Below are 16,000 nucleotides of genomic sequence, written 5' to 3'. Positions count from 1 at the left end.
CCGCCAGCATCTGCTGTCACCTGAATTTTTGATCTTAGCCATTCTGACTGGTATGAGGTGGAATCTCAGGGTTGTTTTGATTTGCATTTCCCTGATGATTAAGGATGTTGAACATTTTTTCAGGTGCTTCCCTGCCATTTGGTATTCTTCAGGTGAGAATTCTTTGTTCAATTCTGAGCCCCATTTTTTTAATGGGGTTATTTGACTTTCTGGAGTCCACCTTTTGAGTTCCTTATATATATTGGATATTAGACCCTTATCTGATTTAGGATAGGTAAAGATCCTTTCCCAATCTGTTGGTGGTTTTTTTGTCTTATTGATGGTGTCTTTTGCTTTGCAGAAGCTTTGCAGTTTCATGAGGTCCCAATTGTCAATTCTCGATCTTACAGCACAAGCCATTGCTGTTCTATTCAAGAATTTTTCCCCTGTGCCCATATCTTCAAGGCTTTTCCCCACTTTCTCCTCTATAAGTTTCAGTGTCTCTGGTTTTATGTGAAGTTCCTTGATCCACTTAGACTTGACCTTAGTACAAGGAGATAGGAATGGATCTATTCGCATTCTTCTACATGATAACAACCAGTTGTGCCAGCACCATTTGTTGAAAATGCTTTCTTCCACTGGATGTTTTTAGCTCCCTTGTCAAAGATCAAGTGACCATAGGTGTGTGGGTTCATTTCTGGGTCTTCAATTCTATTCCATTGGTCTATTTGTCTGTCACTATACCAGTACCACACAGTTTTTATCACAATTGCTCTGTAGTAAAGCTTTAGGTCTGGCATGGTGATTCCACCAGAGGTTCTTTTATCCTTGAGAAGAGTTTTTGCTATCCTAGGTTTTTTGTTATTCCAGATGAATTTGCAGATTGCACTTTCTAATTCGTTGAAGAATTGAGTTGGAATTTTGATGGGGATTGCATTGAATCTGTAGATTGCTTTTGGCAAGATAGCCATTTTTAAAATGTTGATCCTGCCAATCCATGAGCATGGAAGATCTTTCCATCTTCTGAGATCTTCTAGAATTTCTTTCTTCAGAGACTTGAAGTTCTTATTATACAGATCTTTCACTTCCTTAGTTAGAGTCATGCCAAGATATTTTATATTATTTGTGACTATTGAGAAGGGTGTTGTTTCCCTAATTTCTTTCTCAGCCTGTTTATTCTTTGTGTAGAGAAAGGCCATTGATTTGTTTGAGTTAATTTTATATCCAGCTACTTCACCGAAGCTGTTTATCAGGTTTAGGAGTTCTCTGGTAGAATTTTTAGGGTCACTTATATATACTATCATATCATCTGCAAAATGTGATATTTTGACTTCATCTTTTCCAATTTGTATCCCTTTGATCTCCTTTTGTTGTCGAATTGCTCTGGCTAGGACTTCAAGTACAATGTTGAATAGGTATGGAGAAAGTGGACAGCCTTGTCTAGTCCCTGATTTTAGAGGGATTGCTTCAAGCTTCTCACCATTTACTTTGATGTTGGCTACTGGTTTGCTGTATATTGCTTTTATCATGTTTAGGTATGGGCCTTGAATTCCTGATCTTTCCAAGACTTTTATCATGAATGGGTGTTGGATTTTGTCAAATGCTTTTTCTGCATCTAACGAGATGACAATGTGGTTTTTGTCTTTGAGTTTGTTTATATACTGGATTACGTTGATGGATTTCCTTATATTGAACCATCCCTCCATCCCTGGGATGAATCCTACTTGGTCAGGATGGATGATTGTTTTGATGTGTTCTTGGATTCGGTTAGCAAGAACTTTATTGAGTATTTTTGCATCAATATTCATAAGGGATATTGGTCTGAAGTTTTCTATCTTTGTTGGGTCTTTTTGTGGTTTAGGTATCAGAGTAATTGTGGCTTCATAGAATGAGTTGGGTAGAGTACCTTCTGTTTCTATTTTGTGGAATAGTTTGTGAAGAACTGGGATTAGATCTTCTTTGAAGGTCTGATAGAACTCTGCACTAAACCCATCTGGTCCTGGGCTTTTTTTGTTTGGGAGACTATTAATGACTGCTTCTATTTCTTTGGGGGATATAGGGCTGTTTAGATCATTAACCTGATCTTGGTTCAACTTTGGTACCTGGTATCTGTCTAGAAACTTGTCCATTTCATCCAGGTTCTCCAGTTTTGTTGAGTATAGCCTTTGGTAGAAGGATCTGATGGTGTTTTGGATGTCTTCAGGATCTGTTGTTATGTCTCCTTTTTCATTTCTGATTTTGTTAATTAGAATGCTTTCCCTGTGCCCTCTAGTGAGTCTGGCTAAGGGTTTATCTATCTTGTTGATTTTCTCAAAGAACCAGCTCCTTGATTGGTTGATTCTTTGAATAGTTCTTTTTGTTTCCACTTGATTGATTTCACCCCTGTGTTTGATTATTTCCTGCCGTCTACTCCTCTTGGGTGAATTTGCTTCCTTTTTTTCTAGTGCTTTTAGGTGTGTTGTCAAGCTGCTAATGTGTGCTCTTTCTAGTTTCTTTTTGGAGGCACTCAGAGCTATGAGTTTTCCTCTTAGAAATGCTTTCATTGCGTCCCATAAGTTTGGGTATGTTGTGGCTTCATTTTCATTGAACTCTAAAAAGTCCTTGATTTCTTTCTTTATTCCTTCCTTGACCAAGGTATCATTTATAAGAGTGTTGTTCAGTTTCCACGTGAATGTTGGCTTTCTATTATTTATTTTGTTATTGAAGATCAGCCTTAGTCCATGGTGATCTGATAGGATGCATGGGACAATTTCAATATTTTTGTTTCTGTTGAGTCCTGTTTTGTGCCCAATTACGTGGACAATTTTGGAGAAGGTACCATGAGGTGCTGAGAAGAAGGTGTATCCTTTTGTTTTAGGGTAAAATGTTCTGTAGATATCTGCCAGATCCATTTGATCCATAACTTCTGTTAGTTTCACTGTGTCCCTGTTTAGTTTCTGTTTCCATGATCTGTCCATTGGTGAAAGTGGTGTGTTGAAGTCTCCCACTATTATTGTATGAGGTGCAATGTGTGCTTTGAGATTTACTAAAGTTTCTTTAATGAATGAGGCTGCCTTTGTATTTGGAGCATAGATATTCAGGATTGATAGTTCCTCTTGGAGGATTTTACCTTTGATGAGTATGAAGTGCCCCTCCCTGTCTTTTTTGATGACTTTGGGTTGGAAGTCAATCTTATCAGATATTAGAATGGCTACTCCAGCTTGTTTCTTCCTACCATTTGCTTGGAAATTTGTTTTCCAGCCTTTCATTCTGAGCTAATGTCTATCTTTTTCTCTGAGATGAGTTTCCTGTAAACAGCAAAATGTTTGGTCTTGTTTGTGTAGCCAGTTTGTTAGTCTATGTCTTTTTATCGGGGAGTTGAGTCCATTGATATTAAGAGATATTAAGGAAAAGTAATTGTTGTTTCCTGTTATTTTTGTTGTTAAAGTTGGCATTCTGTTCTTGTGGCTGTCTTCTTTTAGGTTTGTTAAGGGATTACCTTCTTGTTGTTTCTAGGGCGTGGTTCCCGTCCTTGTATTGGTTTTTTTCTGTTATTATCCTTTGAAAGGCTGGATTCCTGGAGAGATAATGTGTGAATTTGGTTTTGTCGTGGAATACTTTGGTTTCTCCATCTATGTTAATTGAGAGTTTGGCTGGGTATAGTAGCCTGGGCTGGAATTTGTGATCTTTTAGTGTCTGTATAACATCTGTCCAGGATCTTCTGGCTTTCATAGTCTCTGGTGAAAAATCTGGTGTAATTCTGATAGGCTTGCCTTTATATGTTACTTGGCCTTTTTCTCTTACTGCTTTTAGTATTCTATCTTTATTTAGTGCATTTGTTGTTCTGATTATTATGTGTTGGGAGGTATTTCTTTTCTGGTCCAGCCTATTTGGAGTTCTGTAGGCTTCTTGTATGTTCATGGGCATCTCTTTCTTTAGATTTGGGAAGTTTTCTTCTATAATTTTGTTGAAGATGTTTGCTGGTCCTTTGAGTTGAAAATCTTCATTCTCATCCACTCCTATTATCCATAGGTTTGGTCTTCTCATTGTATCCTGTATTTCCTGGATGTTTTGAGTTAGGATCTTTTTGCATTTTCCATTTTCCTTGATTGTTGTGCCGATGTTCTCTATGGAATCTTCTGCACCTGAGATTCTCTCTTCCATCTCTTGTATTCTGTTGCTGATGCTTGCATCTATGGTTCCAGATTTCTTTCCAAGGGTTTCTATCTCCAGTGTTGCCTCATTTTGGGTTTTCTTTATTGTGTCTACTTCCCTTTTTAGGTCTAGTATGGTTTTGTTCATTTCCATCATCTGATTGGATGTGTTTTCCTGCTTCTCTTTAAGGACTTCTACCAGTTTGGTTGTGTTTTCCTGTTTTTCTTTAAGGACTTGTAACTCTTTAGCCATGTTCTCCTGTAGTTCTTTAAAGTCCTTCTTGATGTCCTCTACCATCATCATGAGATATGCTTTTAAATCCAGGTCTAGCTTTTCAGGTGTGTTGGGGTGCCCTGGACTGGGGGAAGTGGGAGTGCTGGGTCCTGATGATGGTGAGTGGTCTTGGTTTCTGTTAGTAGGATTCTTATGTTTACCTCTCGCCATCTGGTAATCTTTGGCGTTGTTATAGTTGTCTCTGCTCAGAGGTTGTTCTTCTGGTGATTCTGAGTATTGTCTGTCAGCAGACCTGGGAGACAGGCTCTCTCCTCTGAGTTTCAGTGGTTAGAGCACTCCCTGCTGACAAGCTTTCCTTTTAAAGGGAAGGTGTACAGATATCTGGCGTTTGGACCTCCTCCTGGCCAAAGAAGAAGGCGGAAAACAGGACCTTTCCCAGATGCTGTGTTGCTTTGGCAGGTCACAGAAGCTGTAGGCTTCTATGGTGCACTCTCTCAGCTGTGCAGACTAACTTCCTAAGTTCAGTGGAGTCCTGGATCCAAGATGTGCTCCCTGCTCCTGAGGCAGAGGGCTCCTGTGCAGGGCAGACCACTGTCTTCCAGCTGGGAGGGTGCCGGATGTCTGCGGCCCCAAAAGGGTGCTGCCTCAGCAGCTCTGTGGCTCCCGCCTGTCCCAGAAGCTGTCTGCCTCTGTGGTCCTCACTCTAACCTGTACAAACTAAGTTCGGCGGAGTCCCAGAGCCTACTTGTATTTTTTTAATCTAAAATTATTTGATACATTTTGGTTTTCATGAAGATTATGAAATAACATTTACATTTCAATAAGTTACTTTCAAATGATACTTATTATCATAAGTACAAGAATATATACAAATAAAGTAAAAATAAATAAACACAGAAAATCTTCAGTTCTATTCAGTTTTGTCAATATTAAACTATTTCTTTTATCACTTTCTATGGCTTGTTATTAGTATAGTTATCATTTTTTAATTCTTCAATGTTGAGATATTAGACTAAAGATATGAATTTTATATAGCATGTTGTATATCAGGTTATTTTGAATTTCTTTCTATAATTATTTGGCACACCGAGTTTTACATATGTCTAAATAGTCTTATTTGGTGTTCCTTAAAATCTTTTGCTTTCTTACATAAATTCCTCCCTTTAGCATGTCTCATCCAGGATTCATGACCAAGATTATGTCCATCCTGTCTTTCATTTCAAAGTAATTAATTTAGTTCAGTAAAATGGTGTTGGTTGAAAGTGTTTTGCTTTTCAGTAGTGAACAAACCCCCTTATTCGTCCCCTGCTGGGAAATCAGCCATCAGGGGAATTGGCACACCTCTGTTATTATTATTTTTCACACAGGTTGGAGACTTCTCATTTGCCCCAGTGAGAACTTGATTATGTCTTGGAATAGAGTTGGTTGAGTCAATTTGTCCGGTAACCTTTGGTCTTCTCGAGTCTGGATATTTCTGTTCTCTGATGGTTGAGAAAAGTTCTGTTGTTATTTGTTTGAATGGGTTTTCTACCACTTCAGCATGCTGAAATCCTTCTTGAATACCAAGAGTCCAAATATATATGTATATTTTTGTTTTTAATAGTTTCTAAAAATCCCTTTTAAGCTTTCTTTTAACTCTTCTCTTTAAGGTTTTGAAGAGCCTGTATTGAAACTGGTTTGCTTACTTATTACTTCCTCTATCCTGATATGTGTTACTTTTATTATATTTTCATTTCAGTGAATATACATCAGTTTCATGAATATGTATTTGATATTTCATTTTAAGTTTATTATTCAGTGTTTCTGTTAAAGTACTAAAATCAATGTGTGCATTTCTCATTAATAGAGATTAATTAAAAGAGTGGTTACAATTTTTTTCATTTAACAGTTCTGTGTTCACTGTTGTGTGGTCACGTTTCCCTACTGTAGAAAATAAAAAGACAATGGCTTCTTGAAATCTGTTGATACTGTTGGCTGGCACAATTATCTGTTCCTGCAAGAATCTCATCACACACAATCCTTATCATCTTTGCCTATATTTGCTTGTCCATTAGTTCTATGATTTTTATGATTTCTCTTCCTGACTTTCACTGTTTTAATACTAGATTATTTGTGTATGGAGGAATCTGATTTGGGACAGACTAATAGCTGTACCAGAATTAGAGGCCACACAAGCCAGGTTTGTTTAAACCTGTTATTGAATTGTTTAGACAAAAAGCAAACAAACAAAACCCCCAAAAACTAAAGCACACCTTTTTGAGAACAGTCTATCTGCAGAATTGAAAGGTATGTTAAGTCTACATTCTACAAAGATGAATGCAACACTTGATGCAGATCAATGTTCACACTTCTGTTGCCTTTGAGAATCATGGAACAAGTCTTCTGTCACCAGTTGCAAGTGGTGCTGGATGTAATTGAAGTCTGATAAACAGCTTCGGTGAAGTAGCTGGATATAAAATTAACTCAACCAAGTCAATGGCCTGTCTCTACACAAAGAATAAACAGCCTGAGAATGAAATTAGGGAAACAACACCCTTCTCAATATTCACAAATAATATAAATATCTTGGCTTGACTCTAACTAAGGTAGTGAAAGATCTGTATAATAAAAACTTCAAGTCTCTGAAGAAAGAAATTATAGAAGATCTCAGAAGATGGAAAGATCTCCCATGCTCATGGATTGGCAGGATCAACATTGTAAAAATGGCTATCTTGCCAAAAGCAATCTACAGATTCAGTGCAATCCCCATCAAAATTCCAACTCAATTCTTCAACGAATTAGAAAGTGCAATCTGCAAATTCATCTGGAATAACAAAAAACCTAGGATAGCAGAAACTCTTCTCAAGGATAAAAGAATCTCTGGTGGAATCACCATGCCTGACCTAAAGATTTACTACAGAGCAATTGTGATAAAAACTGCATGGTACTGGTATAGTGACAGACAAGTAGACCAATGGAATAGAATTGAAGACCCAGAAATGAAGCCACACACCTATGGTCACTTGATCATCGACAAGGGAGCTAAAACCATCCAGTGGAAGAAAGACAGCATTTTCAACAAATGGTGCTGGCACAACTGGTTGTTATCATGTAGAAGAATGTGAATCGATCCATTCCTATCTCCTTGTACTAAGGTCAAGTCTAAGTGGATCAAGGAACTTCACATAAAACCAGAGACACTGAAACTTATAGAGGAGAAAGTGGGGAAAAGCCTTGAAGATATGGGCACAGGGGAAAAATTCTTGAATAGAACAGCAATGGCTTGTGCTGTAAGATCAAGAATTGACAAGTGGGACCTCATGAAACTGCAAAGCTTCTGCAAGGCAAAAGACACCATCAATAAGACAAAAAGACCACCAACAGATTGGGAAAGGATCTTTACCTATCCTAAATCAGATAAGGGACTAATATCCAATATATATAAATAACTCAAGAAGGTATACTCCAGAAAATCAAATAACTCCATTAAAAAATGGAGCTCAGAACTGAACAAAGAATTCTCACTTGAGGAATAACGAATGGCTGAGAAGCACCTGAAAAAATGTTCAACATCCTTAATCATCAGGGAAATGCAAATCAAAAGAACCCTGAGATTCCACCTCACACCAGTCAGAATGGCTAAGATCATAAATTCAGGTGACAGCAGATGCTGGCGAGAATGTGGAGAAAGAAGAACACTCCTCCATTGTTGGTGGGATTGCAAGCTTGTACAACCACTCTGGAAATCAGTCTGGCAGTTCTTCAGAAAATTGGACATAGTACTACCGGAGGATCCAGCAATACCTCTCCTGGGCATATATCCAGAATATGTCCCCACTGGTAAGAAGGACACATGCTTCACTATGTTCATAGAAGCCTTATTTATAATAGCCAGAAGCTGGAAAGAACCCAGATGCCCCTCAACAGAGGAATGGATACAGAAAATATGGTACATTTACACAATGGAGTACTACTCAGCTATTAAAAAGAATGAATTTATGAAATTCCTAGCCAAATGGATGGACCTGGAGAGCATCATCTTGAGTGAGGTAACACAATCACAAAGGAACTCACACAATATGTATTCACTGATAAGTGGATATTAGCCCAAAACTTAGGATACCCAAGATATAAGATACAATTTGCTAAACCCATGAAACTCAAGAAGAATGAATATCAAAGTGTGGACACTGTGCCCCTTCTTACAAGTGGGAACAAAACACCCATGGAAGGAGGTACAGAGTCAAAGTTTGTAGCTGTGATGAAAGGATGGAGCATCTAGAGACTGCCATATCCAGGGATCCATCCCATAATCTGCTTCCAAACGCTGATACCATTGCATACACTAGCAAGATTTTGCTGAAAGGACCCAGATATAGCTCTCTCCTGTGAAACTATGCCGGGGCCAAACAAACACAGAAGTGGATGCTCACTGTCAGCTATTGGATGGATCACAGGGCTCCCAATGGAGAAGCTAGGGAAAGTATCCAAGGAGCTAAAGGGATCTGCAACCCTATAGTTGGAACAACATGATGAACTAACCAGTACCCCGGAGCTCTTGTGTCTAGCTGCATAAGTATCGAAAGATGGCTTAGTAGGCCATCACTGGAAAGAGAGGCCCATTGGACTTGCAAATTTTATATGCCCCAATACAGGGGAACGCCAGGGTCAAAAGAATGGGAATGGGTGGGTAGGGAAGTGGTGGGGGGGGTATGGGGGACTTTTGGGATAGCATTGGAAATGAAATTGTGGAAAATACGTTATAAAAAAAAAGAAAGATAAAAAAAAGAGTTGTTGCTAGGACATTGACTGTGTTTGTTCACACAAGGAAAACACTAATTTACATATGTTCCTATTCTACTTCAAGCCAATGACATATTTGCCATGATGTAGTACATTTTTTTTCTTTTTTGTATTCTCCACTTGAAAACAGGTCCTATGAGCATAAATTAGTGCTAAGCTGGACTGTGCCTCATTCTCACAAGCAAAATGCCTTCAACAGTCATGCCACTGAGCTTACTCTAACAGCAACTACTTCTGAGAAATTGCCACAGAATATTAGCATGTAAAAGTGGGAGGTATAACTACAAAATTAACTTCATAGAATAAGACTCCTGAAAAAATACTTCAGAAATTTTGAGAAACTATTTTTACTTTAACATGAAGCTATACAACCTTTAGAGGCAACCTATCTAATTAAGCCTCTCAATTCTGATACTGTAGTCTGCATTTGCTTTTGTTGTTGTTGTTTGTTTCTTGCTTTAATGATGTATCTGAGATTACAATCTCTTCACATTTTTGTGACAAATCTGTGATTTGGAATAAAAATCATTTTTATATGCAGTGTTGCTGTAAAACCCCGGTGGCATTGAGCTGGTTTACAGTGAAGGTTGCAGTGAAGACTAGATTGCACAACAGTATGGCAGTTGCATAAACATGTGACAGAGAAATGACAAAGTAAGGGTGAGAGAAAGAAATGATGAAGAGGTCCCGTTCACTAACATATATATAGTCTAGAGGACCGATTGTTGGTGGATGTTAGGAGAGAAACCCAGAGCAAACAAGCTGTAAATCTCAGCAGCACCCACAGGAGGAAGATGGAGAAAAGAAAGAGAAATGCAATTTGTATTAAACTGGCATGGAGGTGGGCTCAATGGAAGAGAGAGGAGCTTTAATTAATAACCAAAACCCAAGTTTTCTTTCTTAAGTAATTCATAAAATAAAGTAGACTCAGGAAGCTGCTATACCAGGACTAAGGTGGGGTAGAGGGCAGAAAATTCCAGACAGAAAATTGCATTATCTTATTGAAGGGGTAATGTATTCCTATTATGTCTTTAGCATGGAACCTGCCTTAGTGAAGGATGGATGGTCTGGTCTTATGAGGAGTCTTCCCTTTAACAGGTCATTGATGTGACAATTAGACATAGGTCATAGATTACGTAATTCTGCTTCCTTGCTCATGGTGTTTCTGATTAATGAAATCTCACTGCTACACTATAACCCCTGCACCCTCAGAGGATGACGTAGAAGCCAGTTGGAGGAAAGGTTAAAATTTGTGAATAGTTACAACCAATTTCTTTTTTGAGAATCCAGAAATCCTACTCCAAAGCCAATCAGTAAATGTAAACAATCTGCCGAAAATAATTGAGTTAGACCCTCGCAGAGAAGCATTGGAAACAAAGCCTCAGGAACACTTTCAGGAGGGCGACATTTTTCTAAATCAGAGAATAGACAGGGAAATGTCTTTAAAAATTGCTTTGATCTTTCTGGTTTCTGTCCATATTATAAATGACCCTAAAGTATGTGAAAATAAAGACAATAAAATTAAAAGTCATTATATTTCATTGGAATTATTAATTTTATCAGATTAAGTTAAGAAATAAAATTATAAAATAATTGCTTGTTACCTCTAAATTTTGAAGTAAGCAATTGAAGAATTAGGCTTTATTGGCTTATCTAAAAAAGGATGCAGTTTCTATAATTGACAACTCTATGTGTTTTTTTTATGTTTGCTATTTATGTATTTTAATTATAATAACTCCTATTTTTGAACTATACTGAAGAAAATATTTATAAATGACAGTATGAATTTTCAGTTTATTACAAATCTAAAAACCAGAGACAGTATAACCACAAGTTATTCTTTAAAGTATGCTGAAATAGTTATTAAAAGACCATAAAGGTATTAAGATGACTGCAACTGACATAACTATTACTTTTTAGGTTCTTGATAATGAAAAAAAAAACATATGTGATATAATGCAGTTTTTTCAACTTTAACAATACAAATTGTAAAACCTGTCCATATTTATATAGAACAGTTAAAGTATTCCACTACCTAAAATATGAAAACTTTAAGCTGGTAAGTTTTCAGAGGAAGGTAGCTAAATCACATTGCAGGTAACTAAATCACATTGTTATTGTAACTAATGCTTGTTACTTTATCATTTTACTATGTCTTTATGATCTATTGTAACTTCCAACTTTAGAGTCAGTTCTTTCTAAGTGTAAGAATATATATAAGTTCTTGTCATATATAGTCATTGAAACAATTATTACACATGTACTTTGTTTTTTTTTTAAATCTTGTTTCCTCAAAGATAAGCTTCTACTTACACAATTTAGTGCTAGACATAATATGAGGTGCTAGAAAAAAGATGTTCCTTTTGAGGAGGAACCACTTTGGTTTCTACCAACAATGTGGACTTGAAAAATTGTCTTTTAGTTCAGTTCTAGGGGCATATTTGTAAAATCTTTCATATTAGAATGTGTGGTAATCATTGTATGTTTGTGTGTGTGTGTGTGTGTGTGTGTGTGTGTGTATGTGCGTGTGAGAGAGAGAGGGCAGGATGCAGGAGAGAGAGAGAGAAAGAGAGAGAGAGCAAGAGAGAGAGAACATACACAGACAGAGATGGAGAATAAAGGTATGTGATATGTTATTATGCTTAACTATTTAAACAAATTAACTGCAAACTGATAACCAACATAGAAACTTGTACTTCTTCCACAAATATTTTCTTTATATATAGATATAACTTTATCACTTGGCCTCATTCATGTCTCCAAGTTTGACTGACATAGAATCTGTCAATCACTATTGTGCTTAGATTCTGATAAGTTATTCAAGGGTCATAGAAGTACTGACTGTAGGGAGAACAATAGTTAGAAAGAACAAAGCTATAATTTCAAGACTAAAGATGAGGTGTTATTTTTTGCTTTGGTGATTTTTGTAATAAGGTGAAAACTCTAGGACTGATACCAAAAAGTTAAATTAGAAACAATAAAAAAATGACAAAATGAAAGAAATACTTAGGAAGCTTGTATAGATACATACATGTGTATACAGATAATTTTCCCAGATGAGAATAAATTATTCTGATTGTATAGAAAAATGGAAATGGATATATGCCCAGGAGAGGTATTTCAGGATCCTCCCCAGGGCCAAGAATTGAGAATGGGTGGGTAGGGGAGTGGGGGAGGGTATGGGGGACTTTAGAGATAGCATTTGAAATGTAAATGAAGAAAATACCTAATTAAAAATGTTAAATTCAAAAAAAAAGAAAAGAAAATGGAAATGGGATAATGAGTAATACTTTGTTATGATTTAACATGAAGAAAAATGTGCATTGAGCAAGCTTAAATATGCAGATCAACCACAGCATATGCCTGTGCTCCAAGAAAACTCTCCCATCCTCTGAAGATTGCTCAACACACATGCATAACAAAGCTTTTGCATGAGAGAGAGATGACTCTAATTTGGTTCATTTGGATCATAAATTCTCTGTATTATACATTTCAATTTGACTGTAAAACCCACCAATTTCTTAAGGTCAACTCTGAGGCATGAGGGGGTCTTGGCACCCAAGGGATTTTAACAGCCAATTTTCACCCAACCTCACATTTCTCCTGAATTCTATTTCCTAGTCAAAGGGTCAACTGACTTCAGTGACTGGAACCCATATCTAAATTTGCCTTTTTTTTTTCTTTTAAATCTCACTGTAGCCTGACTTTCCTTGCCACCAGATATTGCTTTGTGCACTTTCTCACCCTGCCTGTCTGTGAAGCTGAAACCAGTCAAGGAAGTTGTAGAGAAAAAAATGATTATTGCGTAAGATGTTGTCTATTCATTATTATCATTCCGAGTTGCTCATTCGCATGATTGTATAGTGGGTTATTTGGGAATATAATTTCACACACCTCTTGAATATGCACCTAGGGGGCGATTTTAGATCTGTGATTATATCTCAGTTGTTGATTGCCCCACACAGGAGTCAATAAACAGCACAGTAGCATCAGTGCTCACCCCAACCAAAGAATAGCTAGCCTACTTTGAAGAGGCAAATCCTTCCCTCTGTAACACATGTATGTATTATTGGATAAGTAATTGCTAAATTTGTTTTTACCATTACTCCAGTGAGTGTCTTGATCTCTCTATGTATAATAGCAGATCCCTGCTTGTGTAGAATATTTGTATTTGATAGAACAATGTCTGGCAAGCTTTGGACTCAAAATGTATAATTTTGTTTTATTAGTATAAGTACATAATGGTATTTTTCCTCATAGTTTCAAGTATATTAGAATTACACTGTAAAGAAAGTTAAATACCAGTTTGTTTATGTATTAAACATTATGGAAACAAATCTGTGTTGCTTCAACAAATAAAAATTATATATATATACATATATAATTTATATATGTGTGTAATTATATATTATATATAATATAATTATATATATGTATATATATTTTATTTTATTATGCATTTTATTATATATATGTATATATATATGTGTGTGTGTTCATTTGTGCACATGTAAGTGTATATTTGTAATCACTTGTATTTATTCTCATAATTATATACTTATTTTATAATATTTATATTGAAGAATTCATCAGTTCTTTGATGTTAGTGAAAACTGGGTCTGCTGGGAATGCAGAAGTGTCTCTATAAGCTGCTTGCCACACAAACATGAGTATGTGAGTTCACATCTGCAAAACCTACATAACATAGAAAGCATTGTGACATGTAGCTACAAAGGCACAGACAACAGGCCCAAATTCACATACAGGCATATACTTGGTACTTACTGCTCTATTAGTTTAGCTAAATGGATGAACTTCAGGATCAATGAGAGAATCTTCAAAAAGCAAGAAAGCCAGAAATGAAAACATCTACCATTTAAGTTTGGCTGCTATAGCTAAGCAAACAAACAAAAATATACACTCTACGTGATTTTCTGTTTATCGTTTTATGCTGTAGATTTTTAAGATATCAGATAACTTTAGATAGCTTTTTTGTTTAACATATATGTTTCTTTTTAATAATAAGCATAGTATATATTAGTATATGCACAGGTAGGTGCATGCATGTGCACTGTGCGATTTGTATGTATATAATTGTCCATTCATGTGTATAAAACTGAGTGTTTTCTGAGTATAGCTATAGATCTTTGTGTGTTCATATGAGTGTATGTTTTGTGTAATATGTATATATTCATATATATGAATCTGTGTTTATGTTCATCTTTATGTATATGTGTTTGCGTGTATATGTGCAACCTACCTGTGAATTGAAATGAAAGAGAACTTATCTATTCTATACATGTTAAAATATTGCTCCAATTATTTCTCTTTCAAAAGCCTTAAAAACTGTGAGAGATTTTTTTATATTTTTAAAATTATTCTCTACAAGCAGAATTGGTATTGATTTAAATACCAAAGTAATAAATTTTATTGAATTTTTATTAGAAATGTTCTTTATTTTCATTTCAATAATATCCCCTTTATTGCTTTCCCCTCTGAAGACCCCTACCACCTTCCCCATCCCCTGCTCACCAACTCTACTATTCTGAAGACTAACCCTTTGCTGGTTTTTAATTGTCAAAAATGTTCACTATTTGATAAACATTGTTATCTGAAATTAAATTCATATTAATGATAGGATTTAATCTAGATTTTGTATAATTTATATCTTCACTATTAGGCAATTCCTGCTCTTAAGTCACCCATTTTCTGTCTTTATGCTAACTTGGAATTTTTAATAATAACATAACACATTCTGATTTTCATTTCAAGAGGTTGTTTGATTATCTTCATCTCTGTACTATATTATTTTAAGTGATAAACTTATGCCCAAAATAATAACAGGAGTTCAAATAATGTCAGGAGAACTCACGTTTTAGAATTTTGAATTTTCCAATACATGAATATTCTACTTCTGTGAATTTACTTATTTTTTATTTTATTTTTTTATTTTTTTGCTATAGTGTCAGTAGCTGTTGTGGTTGTTATTGTTCATTATTTGTGCACAATTAGTGAGACTATGTTTATTTATTAATCATTTGAACTATCAGAATTATATTATAACTTTGCTCACCATATATTCCATATACAGTTGCTTGCACATAATTTCTATCCTACAAATTGATAAAAGTTTGAAATTACTGTCATGAGAAATAACATTTTCTTAGATTCCCTTAGATTTTTTATTTAGACCATTAAGTCATCTATAATTAGGAAAATGTATGTGTTTTACAGTTATATTTTACTCCCAGATATAGAAAACCCTCATGCTCTATGTACCTGGTTGGATAGATAAAGGGGCTGGCCTTTTATAACAAAGAGTTTTTGGCACCAGAGATGCTTGCTTTATTCTGATTCACTAAGGGTAGCATTTCTGCTTTCCTTTATTATTGTTAAATTTATATTAAGGATTTCTTTGGTCATTTATTAAGTTTCCTCAGGTGATTTTTTTCCATGTAGTTTTATAACATCATGTAACTTTTTAATTTAGTATTCCAATATGATGAAGTTCATTGATTTCTTTTGAAATAATAATTTCATGGTTTATCTGTAATAAGTTGATATTGATACTTTACAGCATTACTGGTTACGGTTCACTAAGAGCATCAAGTCTATATTTGTAAGGGAGGTTGTTATCTATTTTTCTTCTTTAGTCCATTTAACTTATGTACCATGAGTTTCATTTTGTAAATCTAAAAAGGTTGTAAGAGAGTGATGCATTATAAGAAAGTGATGCAGATTTTATATCAAGACTCTTGGTGGTATGCAATTATTCCAATGTTACACATTCATATCACTCACATGCATATCCTCTCTTGCTGCCTGCCTCCAAAAGGTGCAGCTAAGCTGTAAGTAAGGGTGTATGCATATT

The sequence above is a fragment of the Mus caroli genome, unplaced genomic scaffold (genome assembly GCF_978045245.1).
Source record: "Mus caroli unplaced genomic scaffold, Mus_caroli_1 scaffold_16, whole genome shotgun sequence".
Taxonomy (NCBI): domain Eukaryota; kingdom Metazoa; phylum Chordata; class Mammalia; order Rodentia; family Muridae; genus Mus; species Mus caroli.
Note: the sequence above shows the minus strand (reverse complement) of the source record.